The sequence below is a fragment of the Camellia sinensis genome, chromosome 11, assembly GCF_055761805.1.
Source record: "Camellia sinensis isolate YWXY chromosome 11, ASM5576180v1, whole genome shotgun sequence".
Taxonomy (NCBI): domain Eukaryota; kingdom Viridiplantae; phylum Streptophyta; class Magnoliopsida; order Ericales; family Theaceae; genus Camellia; species Camellia sinensis.
In genome coordinates, this window is record NC_138971.1 from 130,160,848 (window position 1) to 130,175,872 (window position 15,025).

The following is a 15,025-nucleotide window of genomic DNA, read 5'->3' on the forward strand; positions in this document are numbered from 1 at the left end:
GAAGGCCTCAGCCATCTCGTCCCAGTTTCTCTTGACGTCGTCCCCCAACTTGGCATACCATGCGGACGCCACACCTGACAAGGTCCGGCCGAATAAAGATAGTTTCTGCAATCTGGTGAGGCCCATTGGCCTTAGGACGTCTGAAAACAGTCGCAGGTGTACCATGGGATCCTCAGACCCGTCAAAACGATCAATTTGGGGCATCTTAAATCGATCTGGCAGCGTCACGGCTGTGTCGATGTACCCATCTCCAATGTCCGGAATGGACTTCGCACCTTGAGATTTCTTGAACAGCTTTTCAAGCTTGTGCATTTTTAACGTCATGGGGTCTACCTCAGACTCAAAGGGAGAATCCGATACATTAATGGGAGTGGGTGCCTTGGATTGTTGAGGCGGAATCGGGGGTGGAGCCGGCCCCGTTGGGATGTCTGTATCTTCTTGGACATTCCGGGTGTTTGGTGTTTCTTCGGGCATTGGAACCCTCAATGGAGGAGGGATTTGCTGCGAAGGTGATGCCCCAGTTTGCTGTTGCAATCTCCCAATTAAATCCGCTTGCTCACTCATAACTGTAGCCTGTTGCCTGGCAAATTCTGCCTGTCGAGCAGCATCTTGCTGCATCATTTTCATGCTTTCCTGAAGTTGGCGCACCATCTCCTCTAAGCTAGCCATACTGTTCTGCTCTGGTTGAATTGCTGGTATGCGTTCCCTCTCTGCGGGTGAGACGGGATCCTGATCCCTACTATACACAGGTGGGGTAGACAAAGCCCTCTGTACCGACTGTTGAACCGATATCCTCTGCCTAGTTGCTTTCCGTTTAGTAACCGGGGGTAGAGAATGGTACACTGGTTGTCCTTCTATCAGATCCTCAGATCGATGGAGCCGGCGACCTCTGATCCAGAGTGCTTGGGGAATGTCTACTGGGTTGGACGCAATGATGCTAAACTACCTAGCAAAAAGATAAATAAAGCAATAAATAAACCAACAACCGGACAGCACAACAGCATAAATAAACAAATAATATACAGTTGGATTTTCAAAACACATAGTCGATAAGCCGAGCACACGGTTCCCCGATACCGATCACTGTTCTCAAAATCTCTATTCCCAATACTGAAACCTGATGCCCGCAGATAACCGATTCTCTTAAAACTGATACTGATGCCCTCAGGCCTGATGCCCAAGCTTACAAACTGATGTGTTCATTTCCCTGCAGAAATACATTTTGAAAGCACATAGCAAGTAAAGAGAGCCAAAACACCCCTATGTTGGGGTAGGGTTTCCCTGCCCTATTTTGTCAGGAGCTAGGGTTTCACTATGCACGCAGCAGTTCTCAAACAACCTAATATCGGGTAAGCAGCCTGTCCTAATTTGGAATGGTCACTATGGATCCGAATATGCACTAGGTCGAATGGTCAAAAAGGGTGCCCCGGTAAACCGGGGTTTGTGTTCCCATGCTGTCAGAGCCCATAGCCGGTCAGCCTTATGGACATGCCTTGACAAGACAAGCCTCCGGCAAACCGTTCAGGAATGGCAGATGGCAAACACTGTGTTCCTAGGCGCACCAATGCACATGCAATGCAAAGAAACACATAAGCGAAATCAAAACAGGATATCACGAGTTCGAGTCAAGCTCTCTAAAATCCCCAGCAGAGTCGCCAGAAACTGTAGACGCGCCCGCGTGGGACCTCGTGCTACAGTTCGGACTCGATTTTGTGTCGCGGTCCTTAATCTTGAACCAAAGAGTCCAAATCTGGCAAATCGTTTTGAGAAACAGATTTTTGAAAAAGTAGTGCCAAACATGGACTGCTTTGCCAGATACAGAGTCGCCACCTAAATATTTTTTAAAATGGGGAAATTTAGGAAACCCTGACTCGGTGCCGAAGGCCACATGTCCGTCATCACCGGAGTTGTCTCGGCTCGGGAGCTTGGGTACGATCGGGGAAGGTCAGCTATGAGCACCCCCTTTCGCCCGGTCCGAAGACCGGCCTCTACTAACCGTGATATCCAATTTTGAAAACGTTATGTGTTCTTAAACCGGTTATTAGCCTAGAATTACTATGTTATGCGCGCAGCAAACAAGTATAGACCAAATCGCCCGAATTGGAACAAAACATTTCATGTTCGTTTTGAAAATACTCGCAAGTAGGCTGAACTGCAGGTTTTGCCACCCTCAAGTGGGCTTTTAGAAAAGATGGTTTTGCCACTATCTAGTGGGCTTTAAAATTCACAGTTTTAATGTGTTATTCCAATTTAAGCAATTCGACCTCCACCCACAGGCATTCAAGCAATTTATCTCATGTAAACATTTAGCCGCATGGCAAGCATACTCTTATGGTAACATTCACACGCATGTTGGATGCTAAAGCATAACCACTTACATTGTACTCCGTGCCAAAACAATAAACTAGTTAGCAAATGTGCGTGTCCTAGTTCATGTTATTTTGCCTAATGCAACACATACAAGGTGCAATTCTAGTTAGGCTCGGTTAACCTAGATATGGCATACGATATGCAACCAACTAATTCATGTATTCAATTTTGGAATTTGAAAATACGAATGCGGTTAGCATGATGTACCGAGCCTGGTGCATGTTAACAGATGCATGAATGCACGCATGCATATCATAAGGTATGCTAATTTCAAAAATGTCCTAATCTACCATCATAAGCTGGTAAATAAAAGGGAAGAAAGAAATGGGGATTGGAAGACATACACACACTCACCCACACTTATTACATGTCTACCCTCACTCAGAGGGTTCGAATTAATATTACAGTCCCAAAACAATGAATAAATAAAATTATTACAAAATTTCCTAAATAATTAAAAAAAGGGAAGCAAAAGAATGAAGAGGGTGGCCACAGCCTCTGCCTCGGGGCGCGCAGATGGTGCATGCTCGAATCCGTCCTGCCCGGAAAACCCGTACTATACTCTAGTCGCCTCTGTTTGTACTGCCTTGTCTTTCTGAAAATTTCCAAAGTACTGGAACAAGCTCTTTGCATCCTGCAGAGCACCACCGGCCAGACAGAATTGCCACCGGCACTCCAAGATTCCCGTCGGCACTTTATCAGATTCATCGGCACTTCAGATAGTGCCGGTCGGCACTAAATTCTGCCGGTCGGCAGAAACTTCCTGCAACAGACAATCTGACAGCAAACAGAGGACGGGCAATGCATAGCATGGAGTTTTTGGACACATGTAAGCATGGTCCTACTTCTTATCATATTTTGGACTCAAAGAAGCATGACTTTCAATCCTTGAACCGTCAATGGTACATGGTGGGTCAAAGGACCGAATTTGCCACTTGATATGAAAATGCATGCAACGAACAACATGAAAACCGGGGCCTTATCAAGTTGGAGTCAAAGGTCCCGATGACCGGGGATCAAGGCACATTACATCACTTGGAGTATGAATGGTCCTTGATTCCCACACTTAGTTTGACACCCCAAACCAAGTAAATGAAATGCATGTGATGCTCATAAGCCTCAAATGTGTCATGCCACCAAGATATAAAACACAACAAGCAATATGCAATTATCATGACAAAATGTATGATACCAAGCGCACAAGATACAAACATGATGCAAACATGGAGCAAATTGACCATGGAATTGATATGCTACAAAGCTTAATGGAACAAATATGCAACAAACATGGAGCGAGCATGCAAGATGGCTTGAAGTGGCAAAGGGGCAGGCCCTTACCCTTCTCAAAACAGTGGCCAAAAGTGCTTAAAATGATAGACAATCAACTCATGTTAACAAGCAAACTTATGGTCCCAAAGCTAAGGCATTAAAGGAGACAACTTACCCCCACCAACATGGCCATTCATGGCATGATTAAAACAAGTAAAAACAGAATTTATGCATGCAAGATATGACCCCAAAAACTCCTAATATGGCAACTAAAATAAGCCCCATGAAACAAATACACCAAGGCTCATTCTTAGGCATAGGAAGACACAACCTCAAGATATGGAAAAGACCATGCATGCACACATGTAGGCATGATTTTTGGACTAAAATGGCATGGCAAACAACCTCCACTCATCAAAGTAGACCAACCAAAGCACTTATGACTCATATACTTGAGGGCTCACAAGCCAAAATACATAGCAACCATAACAAATATGCCAAACATGACCAAGTTGATAACCAACAGATTTTAAGCATGGAAAAACAATGCTAAATGCTTCATGGAACCAAGCCAACACACACAAAAATCATGGCCTAATCATGGGATGTATTTCTAAGCAAGATGGAGCAATACAAAGCAAGTATTACAAGCATACAAGAGGGCCCAAATCCGACCAAAAACAGAGATTATGTAAGACCTAAGATGCCTAAAAAAAGTACTGAAATGAAGCCAAGAAACAACAAGCACACATGCTATCCTTTTGAGCCCAAAAAGCAAGGAAACAAAACCATAAAGGGAGAGGGGTGTCCCTCCCCTATGCAAGACTTCAAACCAACTTTTTTGACACTAAAATACACTGATTTTTGGTGATCAAAAGATCAAAATGCTGAAGTGAACAAAACCTTATCAAAATGGCACCAAAATAGGCTAAACAAGGCCTAAGAGGGTGAGTTTGCAATCTGACCACAAAGTGACCTTAATGAAAGTGTTAGAGCAGGAAAATATGAGCCTTTTTTATGTTATACACAAGAGCCAAAACAATAAACAAAATAGGTAGAAAACCAATGCAAGTTTGGGGAATAAAAGGGAAGATGCTCACCCTTGAAGAACCCTTGAAGAACAAATGGCCTAACCTCCTTCTTTGGATCAAAACCAGTCCAAAACGCAAGAAACAACTCCCCCAAGTCCCTCAATCTCGGACTAAGGTGTAATAGTGTGTGTAATGGTGCAAAAGTAAGGTAAAACACACCTTTTGGGCCAAGAAACACACACAAGAAGGGAGAGGGAGAGAGGTATAGAGACAATATGTATCTATATCTCTAAAGGCTGATTTTGCTTCTGTTTTTCTCACCTAGAACCAAGAGGAAAGCCTCTCTCTTATAAGGATCCCTCTTGCAAAGCTTATTCAACAAGCTTGGCTAGAGGGAAATCCCTCCATACACGTGTATGGAGGGGAAAGGAGTTGGTGCCAGCTATCACAGCTGGCACAAAATATCTCCATAAAGTGGAGGAACAGTGGTCGGCTGCCCAAAAAAGCTATTCCGGCAAAAAACAGTGCCGACCGGCAACATATTATGCCGACCGGCAATAAAGTGTGCCGACCGGCAAACAAAATTGCCGATGGAAGAAAAGGACCAGCCGGTGGCCTCCAGCCACTGCCGGTGGTGTATGGGGATGTCTCACAAGGCATTCCCTGCCCCTCTAAGGCAAAGCAAAAGTGTTTGGTGCAAAACCAGACACTAAACAGTCGAGTTTGGGGATCCTGAGGCAAGGCGCGCGAGCCGAGACCTCCGGGAACTCCGAACGAACACAATCATGGATGATCACCGAGTGTTCAAACGGTGACGTCCAAGTCTTGAGGACGGTCAAAAATGGGGTGTCTACAGTTGCCCCTCTTTGACAGAACTCGAAAGTCATAACAATGACGGGAGTGAATGTCAAAGCCCAGAGACGACCCATTTTTGACAAGGCCGAAGACTCAGACAAACATACAAGACAAATAAGGTGCGCCCGAAGGCGGGGGCAAAATGCAAGACAATGCGCAAAGCCGAGCATAACTTATGATCATGCAAAGAAAGCTGTAATGAAGCAAACATGCGACAGTTTTAAGCTAGCATACCAAACTACACTATAATGCAGAAAGGATGTAAGAGAATTATGGAATTCTCAATACGTCTCACTCGGGAGATACAATGCCTGTGCGGCTCGTCTGGTTGCACCAGCTTCAAATGAACCGTACATACAATATCGTGCCTGCAAAGAAAACAAACTTAACAGGTACAATATTGTTAGCGACATGCATGACAATGCAAGAATAGTGGTGTACTCGAAATGCGTGACAGCGCAAAGTAAGTAGAGAGCATGACAATGCATATTGAAATACAACTAGGCAAGCGGAGCAAGCGGTCTACGCAGGCGACGAAATTGATCATAAGCATGCGGTCTACGCGGGTGACGAAACAAACAAGCGGTCTACGTAATTAACACATGCGGTCTACGCGGGTGACGGAATTAAACATGCGGTCTACGCAAGTAATGGAATTAAACATGCGGTCTACGCAGGTAATGGAATTAAACATGCGGTCTACGCAATCAAAACATGCGGTCTACGCAAGTAATGGAATTAAACATGTGGTCTACGCAGGTAAAACATGCGGTCTACGCAGGTAATGGAATTAAACATGCGGTCTACGCAATCAAAACATGCGGTCTACGCAGGTAATGGAATTAAACATGCGGTCTACGCAATCAAAACATGCGGTCTACGCAGGTAATGGAATTAAACATGCGGTCTACGCAATCAAAACATGCGGTCTACGCAGGTAATGGAATTAAACATGCGGTCTACGCAATCAAAACATGCGGTCTACGCAGGTAATGGAATTAAACATGCGGTCTACGCAGGTAAAACATGCGGTCTACGCAGGTAATGGAATTAAACATGCGGTCTACGCAATCAAAACATGCGGTCTACGCAGGTAATGGAATTAAACATGCGGTCTACGCAATCAAAACATGCGGTCTACGCAGGTAATGGAATTAAACATGCGGTCTACGCAATCAAAACATGCGGTCTACGCAGGTAATGGAATTAAACATGCGGTCTACGCAATCAAAACATGCGGTCTACGCAGGTAATGGAATTAAACATGCGGTCTACGCAATCAAAACATGCGGTCTACGCAGGTAATGGAATTAAACATGCGGTCTACGCAAGTAAAGGAACGTACTATTACACAGCATAATCGAAACAATTTGCGGGGTTCACAAAGCATGAAAAGGATACGGGGCGGGACATTCTTCGCATGCATCGAGCGTTGCTTGCAGAAGTTGTGGCCTGAGGTCAACTCAAAGGTTCACGTTTCAAAGGTGTGATTTCCCGTATTGTGAGGGCGTCCAACGCGGCTGACCCAAACAAGACGCGGAAGGTGCGTTAACCGCAAGGGGAGTTTCACCGGTATCAGTTCTGATACTTGGCTACCCTGCCATTCTACGTTTTATTTCCCTTTTTTACTAGTAGTTTAAGCACATTGCACTGCCTCAGGCAGGTTTATTTTCTTTCTCAAAATTCATACACTTTGCAAAACATGTGATGGAGAATGAAACTAATCGTTTTATTCAAAAGGTGTTGCATTTGTGGATCTTCTGTGCATCGCATCGCAGGGTTTCACACCACAATGTGAACGAAATTGAACTCATTTTGGAAATTCGTCATCGTAATAATCAGGTAGTGAACCGACTTACAACTCGATAAGCAAAACAAAGCTATGACACAACCAAACAAGTGTGAATACAACTCGATAAACGAACCGAGAGCTACAAGAGAGCGAAATACAACTCGATAAGCAAATGTTCAAAACTCGATAAGCAGACGGGCGTGACTTCGCAAGAGTTTATCGCCGGGGGGGATTTGGAGGTGGTGAAGTTCCCCAATTCTTAGCATAAACAGCTCAGGAGACCAGGGAGGAAGCCCACCGGCACGGTGTAGGAACCACCGGCTGCAAGGAGTGGCTACCGGCCGTATGTCTGTTTTGTTGGCAAACTGAAATGGCCGGTCGGCATATTTTTATGCCGGTCGGCATATATTTCTGGCCGGTCGGCACTAAACGAGGGGAACCACCAGAATGTTGACACCTGTCCCCCCACTCAACCTTATCTCCTACAAAAGATCTCAGCTTCGTAGTTTTCCTCATTTTCACACTGATTTGCTCCAATGGAAGAGTTTCTTGCTCAAAATCTCACAGCTTGGATTGCTAGCTTGGATGGCTCGGAAAAGGTGAATTTCCGGGGTTTCGGCATAAATGCACTATTCACTCTGGGTCGTACCCCGTTGCATCTCCTGTTTCTTCACGCCGCGGCAAGATTTTGGAATCCGGTGACACATGTCTTTAGCTTCGCCGGGCAAGAGATGTGTCCTACCTTTGAAGATTTCCGAGCCTTAATGGAGTCCGAGCGCGACGAGGAGCTCCTACCCCAACTTAATTTTGGCCATGTCCAATCCTTAGGGCGCATGTGTGGACTCAGCATGCGCGATGCTCGGTCTTTGACGGACGATGGGATGTTAGACATTCCGAGTTTGGCCAATCGATTTTCTGATGCTGGTAATCGCAGCAACCATCACTGGCAAGGCTTCCGGTGACATGCCCTCTGCTTGTGCATGCTGTCTCATTTCCTGTTCATTTCGGGCTCTGGAGGGGCTAGTGTCCGGCTGATTGAGGTTGCCCAAGGCTTGAGAGAGGGCAAGAGCTGTATCGCCATGGTTCTGGCCGAGACACTAATGGGCTTAGACGCCTTTTACCGTCATGAGACGACTGGGTTGGCAGGGAGTCCACTACTGCTACAGGTAATATTTCCCACCCAATCTCGCATTTCTGTATTGCTCACATCACTCGGCCCTCGAGCTCAGTCTTTTCTCACAAAACCCCATTCTCACTTTTCTCTCCTCGTACATCTCTCTATTCTTTAATCTCTCATTTTTCAATCCCTCCCCAGGTGTGGTTGATGGATAAATTGCAGGTTGTGGACTCCTGCCCAGCATATTCAGCTCGCGGCTACTTCTTCCGGCATCGTCTGGTCAATGCCTTGGATGAGGAATGGTGGTTCGCTTGGATGTGCCACTTGTCCGCAGACCGTATTGCTTGGCGGTGCCCTTGGTTGAACCTTCCGGCAATGAGTTACAACATGCCTCGACAGACTGGAATTCAACTGGTTGGTCTCACTCATTGTGTATTCTATTTCCCATTTCGGATTCGACGCCAATTTGGCCATGATCAGACCTGCCCACCAGAGGGGATAGAGTATCCTGCTACATTCCCAGCCCGGGGTGCGCAGCTTGCCTGGCAGGCCACTGCGTGGAGGATGAGAGAACTCCTGGCCCCCGCTCCTACTTTCAGTTGCACTTTATCTGATGAGTGCATAGATTGGCTCAATGAAGAAGCACAGATCGGGCCCAGCTTGGCATCAGAGGCTTCGACCAGCTCTGGGAGGGGGCGCAGGGACACCTGACTTGACCATGCCCTAGATTTATTGCTTTATTAGTACTTTCAAGTTTTCTTTCCTGAATGTAATAAAAAAGCAACTTCAATTGTCTGTAAGAGCAGGAGAGCTCTGTTTTGAAATCAATGAAATTGAAAGTTCTGGTACTAAGAATTTTCCACTTTGGTCCAAAAATGGTCAATGTTGTAAAAAGATTATTTGAACAAAGTCAGCTTATATTAAAACTTTTCAAAGGTATTTTTGATGTGGATCAGAACTGGACACGCCTGAGATCTGTCACTCGAGATGCACAACCCCAGATTCCTGCAACTGGAAAGTTGCCCCTAGTCTGAAGGGCGCCGCAGCACTTCATAGCAACGGAAAGTTGCCCCTAGTCTGAGTGGCACTGCACCGGAGATTCCAACGAATGCTGATGGACAAAGATGGCTGAGATGATCAAATGGACAAAGTTGATCGGGGAAGTGTTATGGCTGAACTTCAGGATGAAGCTGCCTACGTATCCCAAACATGGGAATCAAGCCTTACGTAGTTCCGGCTTAGGTTCGCTCGAGTATTTTCGCTCTCCTTTTGCGCTCTAACTTTTGCCAAGGCCGCCCTTTGCGGGTTTTCAACCTTGCGAGCTCAGTTTTTATATTTTCTAATTTTTTGTGCTCTAACTTTTGCCTAGGTCGCCCTTTCGGGTTTTCGGCCTAGCGAGCCTCTCAAGGGTAGTATTTCTTCAACTTGTCCATATTGATCGGTTGAGAGAATTCTAAGCCATCTAAGTCCATCAGAACCACAGCTCCGCCTGACCAGATAGTTTTGATGATGTAGGGACCAGTCCAATTGGGTCTGAACTTGCCCCTCGGGTCGTGGATGGGAGCTCGGTTGTCTTTGAGTACCAAATCCCCTTCCTTTAGATTTCTGGACTTAACCTTCTTGTTAAAAGCCCGAGCAATCCTGCGCTGATAACTCTGAACGTGGTACAGTGCTTTCAGTCTTCTTTCATCAAAGAGCATTAGTTCCTCGAACCTGCTCTGCTGCCAATCTGCCTCAGCTATCTGACATTCGGCCAATACCCGTAAAGACGGAACTTCAATTTCAATAGGTAGAACAGCTTCCATTCCATACACTAACGAATATGGAGTTGCTCCGGTGGAGGTTCTAATCGAAGTCCTGTAGCCCCACAGAGCGAAAGGCAACTTATCTGGCCAATCTCGATAGGTCTCCACCATTTTTCGCAGTATATGCTTGATGTTCTTGTTGGCGGCCTCAACTGCTCCATTGGTTTGCGGCCGATACGTAGATGACTTATGAAAAGCCACGTTATACTTTTCCAACAAGTCGACTACTTCCTTCTTAAAGTGGGATCCATTATCCGAGATGATCTCATTTGGCACCCCGTAGCGACAAATGATGTTGTTCCTGATGAACTTTGCGACGTGCGACGCCTTCAACACCGCGTATGATTGGGCCACGACCCACTTTGTGAAATAATCTATCGCTACGAGGATATACTCATGTCCGTTCGATCCCTTCGGGGTAACAGCTCCGATCACATCAATCCCCCACACGGAGAACGGCCACAGGGAAGTCATGTTGTACAACTTGGATGGTGGGATATTCATACGGTTCGCATGGATCTGGCATTTGTGGCATCGCCGAACAAAGCTGATACAATCCTCTTCCATGGTCGACCAGTAGTAACCCTGCCTAAGGATCTTTCTGGCCAACATCACTCCATTCATGTGTGCACCGCACTCTCCTCCATGGATGGCCTCCATTAGGCACTTCGACTCTTCAGCTTCTACACAGAGCTTATGCATTCCCAGATGACCTCTTTTGTACAGCTTACCTCCGCAGATGATGAACTGAATAGCCATTCTTCTAATGGCCCTTTTATCCTTGGTGCTTGCTCCTATCGGATACGTCTCCTTTTCCAAGAAGTTCCAAATATCGTAATACCAGGGGTTGTCGTCTTGGGCCTCATCTATGGCGGAAACTGACTCGTATGCTGGCGCAAACTTCTGATCAATGATGACTGGACGCATCCGGACTCCCGACGGGATGTCTATCATGGAAGATAGAGTTGCTAACGAATCTGCAAACCTGTTGTTCTCTCTTACGAGGTGGGTGAAATTTAGTTTCTCGAACCGAGGAATTAACAAATCCAAGGTTTGGTGGTAAATTATCATCCTTTCCTCCTTGACCTTCCAGTCTCCTTTTGCTTGAGACACAACAAGGTTCGAGTCCCCAATGACGTCCAGACGTCTTACCCCTAGCTCTAGGGCTACTTCCAGACCAGCAATACATGCCTCATACTCTGCCTCATTGTTCGAGACTCTGAACTGGAGCTTGAATGCCAAAGGGATACGGGAATCGTCAGGCGCTATCAGCAACACCCCTATCCCATACCCATACTGGTTTGACGCTCCGTCAAAGTACATCGTCCAAGTTTCATCCTCGATATGCAGAATCGCTTCATCTGGGAATAGGTACTCAACCGCTTCATCCCCCTCAATCGGGTGGTCGGCAAGGAACTCCGCTAGCGCTCTCCCTTTCACCGACTTGCGTGTTACATACTTCAAGTCAAATTCGGAAAGCAATAGCAACCAACGAGCTAGCCTACCTGTAAGTGCTGGTTTCTCGAAAAGATATTTGATGGGATCCAAACGTGAAACCAACATTACAGAGTGAGCTAACAGGTAGTGCCGCAGCTTCCGGGTAGCCCATACCAAGGCCAAACAAGCCTTCTCCAGTGGTGTATAGCGGGTCTCGTAATCCAGCATCTTCTTGCTCAGATAGTAGATAGCCCTTTCCACTTTGTCTTCTGACTCCTGTGCGAGCATGCAGCCCATGGTGGTCTCAGTTACCGAAAGATACAATATCAGCGGTCTCCCCGGTTCTGGCGGTGACAATACAGGCGGGTTCTGTAGATACTCTTTGATCTGCTCAAAAGCTGCTTAACATCGGCCGTCCCATTGGAATTTCTTTCCTTTCTTCAGGAGGCCAAAAAGTGGTTCACAAGTCAAGGTTAGTTTAGATATAAACCGCCTTATGAATTGCACTTTACCTAGAAAGCCTCGCACCTCCTTTTCAGTCCTTGGTGGTGGCATTTCTAAGATGGCCTTGATTTTGGAAGGGTCGACCTCGATGCCCCTTTGCGTTATCAGAAACCCTAGCATCTTTCCTGCTGTAACACCAAAAGTACACTTCTGGGGATTTAGCCGCAGCCGAAATTCTCTGATCCTTTGAAAAAACTTTTGTAAGGCGGTGTAGTGGCCCTCTCTTTCTTTGGACTTGACAATCATGTCGTCCACATACACCTCGACCTCTTTATGGATCATATCATGCAATATCGTAGTTGCTGCCCGCTGATAGGTAGCTCCCGCGTTTTTCAGCCCAAATGGCATCACTCGATAACAATATGTACCCCACGGGGTAGTGAATGCAGTCTTCTCCCGGTCCTCGGGCGCCATTACTATCTGATTATAGCCTGAGAAACCATCCATAAACGAAAGCAAGGCATGTCCTGCCGTGAAATCTACCAGTTCATCGATGTGTGGCAAGGGAAAGTCGTCCTTCGGACTGGCCCTGTTCAAGTCTCTGAAGTCTACACAGACCCGAATTCTGCCGTCTTTCTTCGGCACAGGAACAATGTTGGCCAACCAAGTCGGATACTCAGACACCAACAGGAAGCCTGCGTCAATCTGCTTGGTGACCTCTTCCTTGATCTTAATGGCCCAATCAGGGCGGATCCTCCTGAGCTTCTGTTTGACAGGTCGGGCCTCGGGATCAAGAGGGATCCGGTGCTGTACAATCTCAGGATCGATTCCAGGCATGTCTTCGTAGGACCACGCGAAAACATCTTTGAAATCTTTTAACAAAGCGACTAAGCGCTCGCGTTCCTCAGAAGACAACGTGGACCCGATCTGGACCAGCCGCGGGTCCTTCTCAGTACCAACATTCACAGTAGTGATTTCATCCATTAAAGGTTTAACAAATCTTTCCTGCTCTTGATCAATTAACCGTTGCAAAACCGGAGGAATTTCTTCCTCGCCGTTTTCATCAAAATTTTGAAAATCCTGATTTAAGCAATAAATCAAAGGCACAGAAAAATACTCCGAAACCACATCCACGTCGTTCTCATTAAATACTTCCGAGCCGTCGGATTCTTCCGTTACAACAGACTCAAAAGAAAATGAAAAAGAAGATCTAGACAGGACGGTGGTATCCGGGTTATCACCCCCGGGAATACCGGACTCAGACTCAGTTGAGCTGGAATCTGATTCCGACGTACAAGATTTGGTAGAATCAGATTCCGGCTCACTACCTGACCCGGTGCTGCTTGATAGAAAGCCTTCTTCATATTGCCAGATGAGAGAAGGTGCGATGGATGCATCCAAAATAGCTGATGGTAGGCCCGCAGCCGTTTCATTCCCAATCACACATACCGAGGAGCTATCCCCCAAGCACCTCTGTTCGATCGGAGGATCTGACAGCAGACACGCCAGCGCTGCCCCCATTTCATTTTCAGCGTCCTCGGACTGTACCTCCTTACTTTGCTCGGCCTCAGCCGATAGATCTGCCTGCCCTTCGGCGATGTCATCCTCAGGTAACTGTAAATCAAAGAAAATTTCAAATCCCGGTACGCGCTTCATCTCCGCATTGAGCCACGGCTCCGGGAAGCCACAGAACGGAAAGTCCTCCCCCTCCCGGACGAAACGTCCGTTCAGGGTCCCCCGAATGGGCTGGTGCATCAAGTCAAAGGGCTTCCCCATCTGTTTCGCCCTGGCCCTTCCGGCCATTTCCTTTCCTTTCCTTATCCAATCCTCTTTGGTGGGTAGGTAGCCCAAACCAAAGGTATGGGGGTTATGTGGCACTTCGGTCGATGCTGCGGCACCTTTCCTACCGCTCTTGCCTAACCCCATCCCGGGGATGTGCTGGAGTTTGTTCATGAGATAAACTGCTTGGGCACTGACATACACCCCTTCGTTAGCTGCCATGATGTTCTGTACAACCCGAGCCTCGGCCAAGGTAAAACCTGATATGAACACATCTTCTATACCATGCTCAATTTCTAGAACAGGCGTAGACACCTCTGGTGGTGGATGAATTGATGAGTTTCCAAAAACAATGGCTACTCCCTTCCCATAGGGGTATTTCACCACTTGATGTAAGGTAGAGGAGACCGCCTTTACCTGATGCAGCCACGGCCGTCCCAAAAGCAAGTTGAACGTTGCAGGAACCTCCAAGACATGGAAATCTATCTCGTGCTGTCCGGGCCCAACCTTTGTTTGAATCTTAACTGTCCCCATTACCTCCCGGCTTGTGTTATCATACGCCCGAATCACCTGGGCCGTTGGTATAAAATCCGCGACTTTCAAACCAATTGCATAAGCTGTCCTTGCCGGGCAGACATTGATAGCGGATCCCGTGTCGACAAGTACCACAGGTATCCATTTATCTCTGCACTCGACAGAGATGTAGAGCGGCTTGTTATGGTTCGCACCCTCGGGTGGCAGTTCTTTGTCAGAAAAACTCAATGCTGGGGAATTTCCTCCTGAAAAGACTAATCCCACCAGCTGCTCGGGCGTGGTGTCTATGGACAGCTTGGCCTTGTCCATGGCTGTAAGGACAGCTTGTCTATGTACTCGAGAAGCCATAAGCAGTCCCCAGATGGAGATGTCTGCTTGTATCTTTTTCAATTGTCTCAATACGGCCTCATCTTCGAGTTGCTTCTCCTTTTGTTTCTCTGCTTCATTATCTTTCCCAGACGCTTCCGGCTGATCTAGGTGTGGAGGCTTGAAATACCGTCCACTCCTAGTCATGTGATCGACTTCGTCGATATACCAGGTATCATCTGGTTGGTTACCTTTCCAATCTTCGTCCGTGTGGGCAAGACATAGA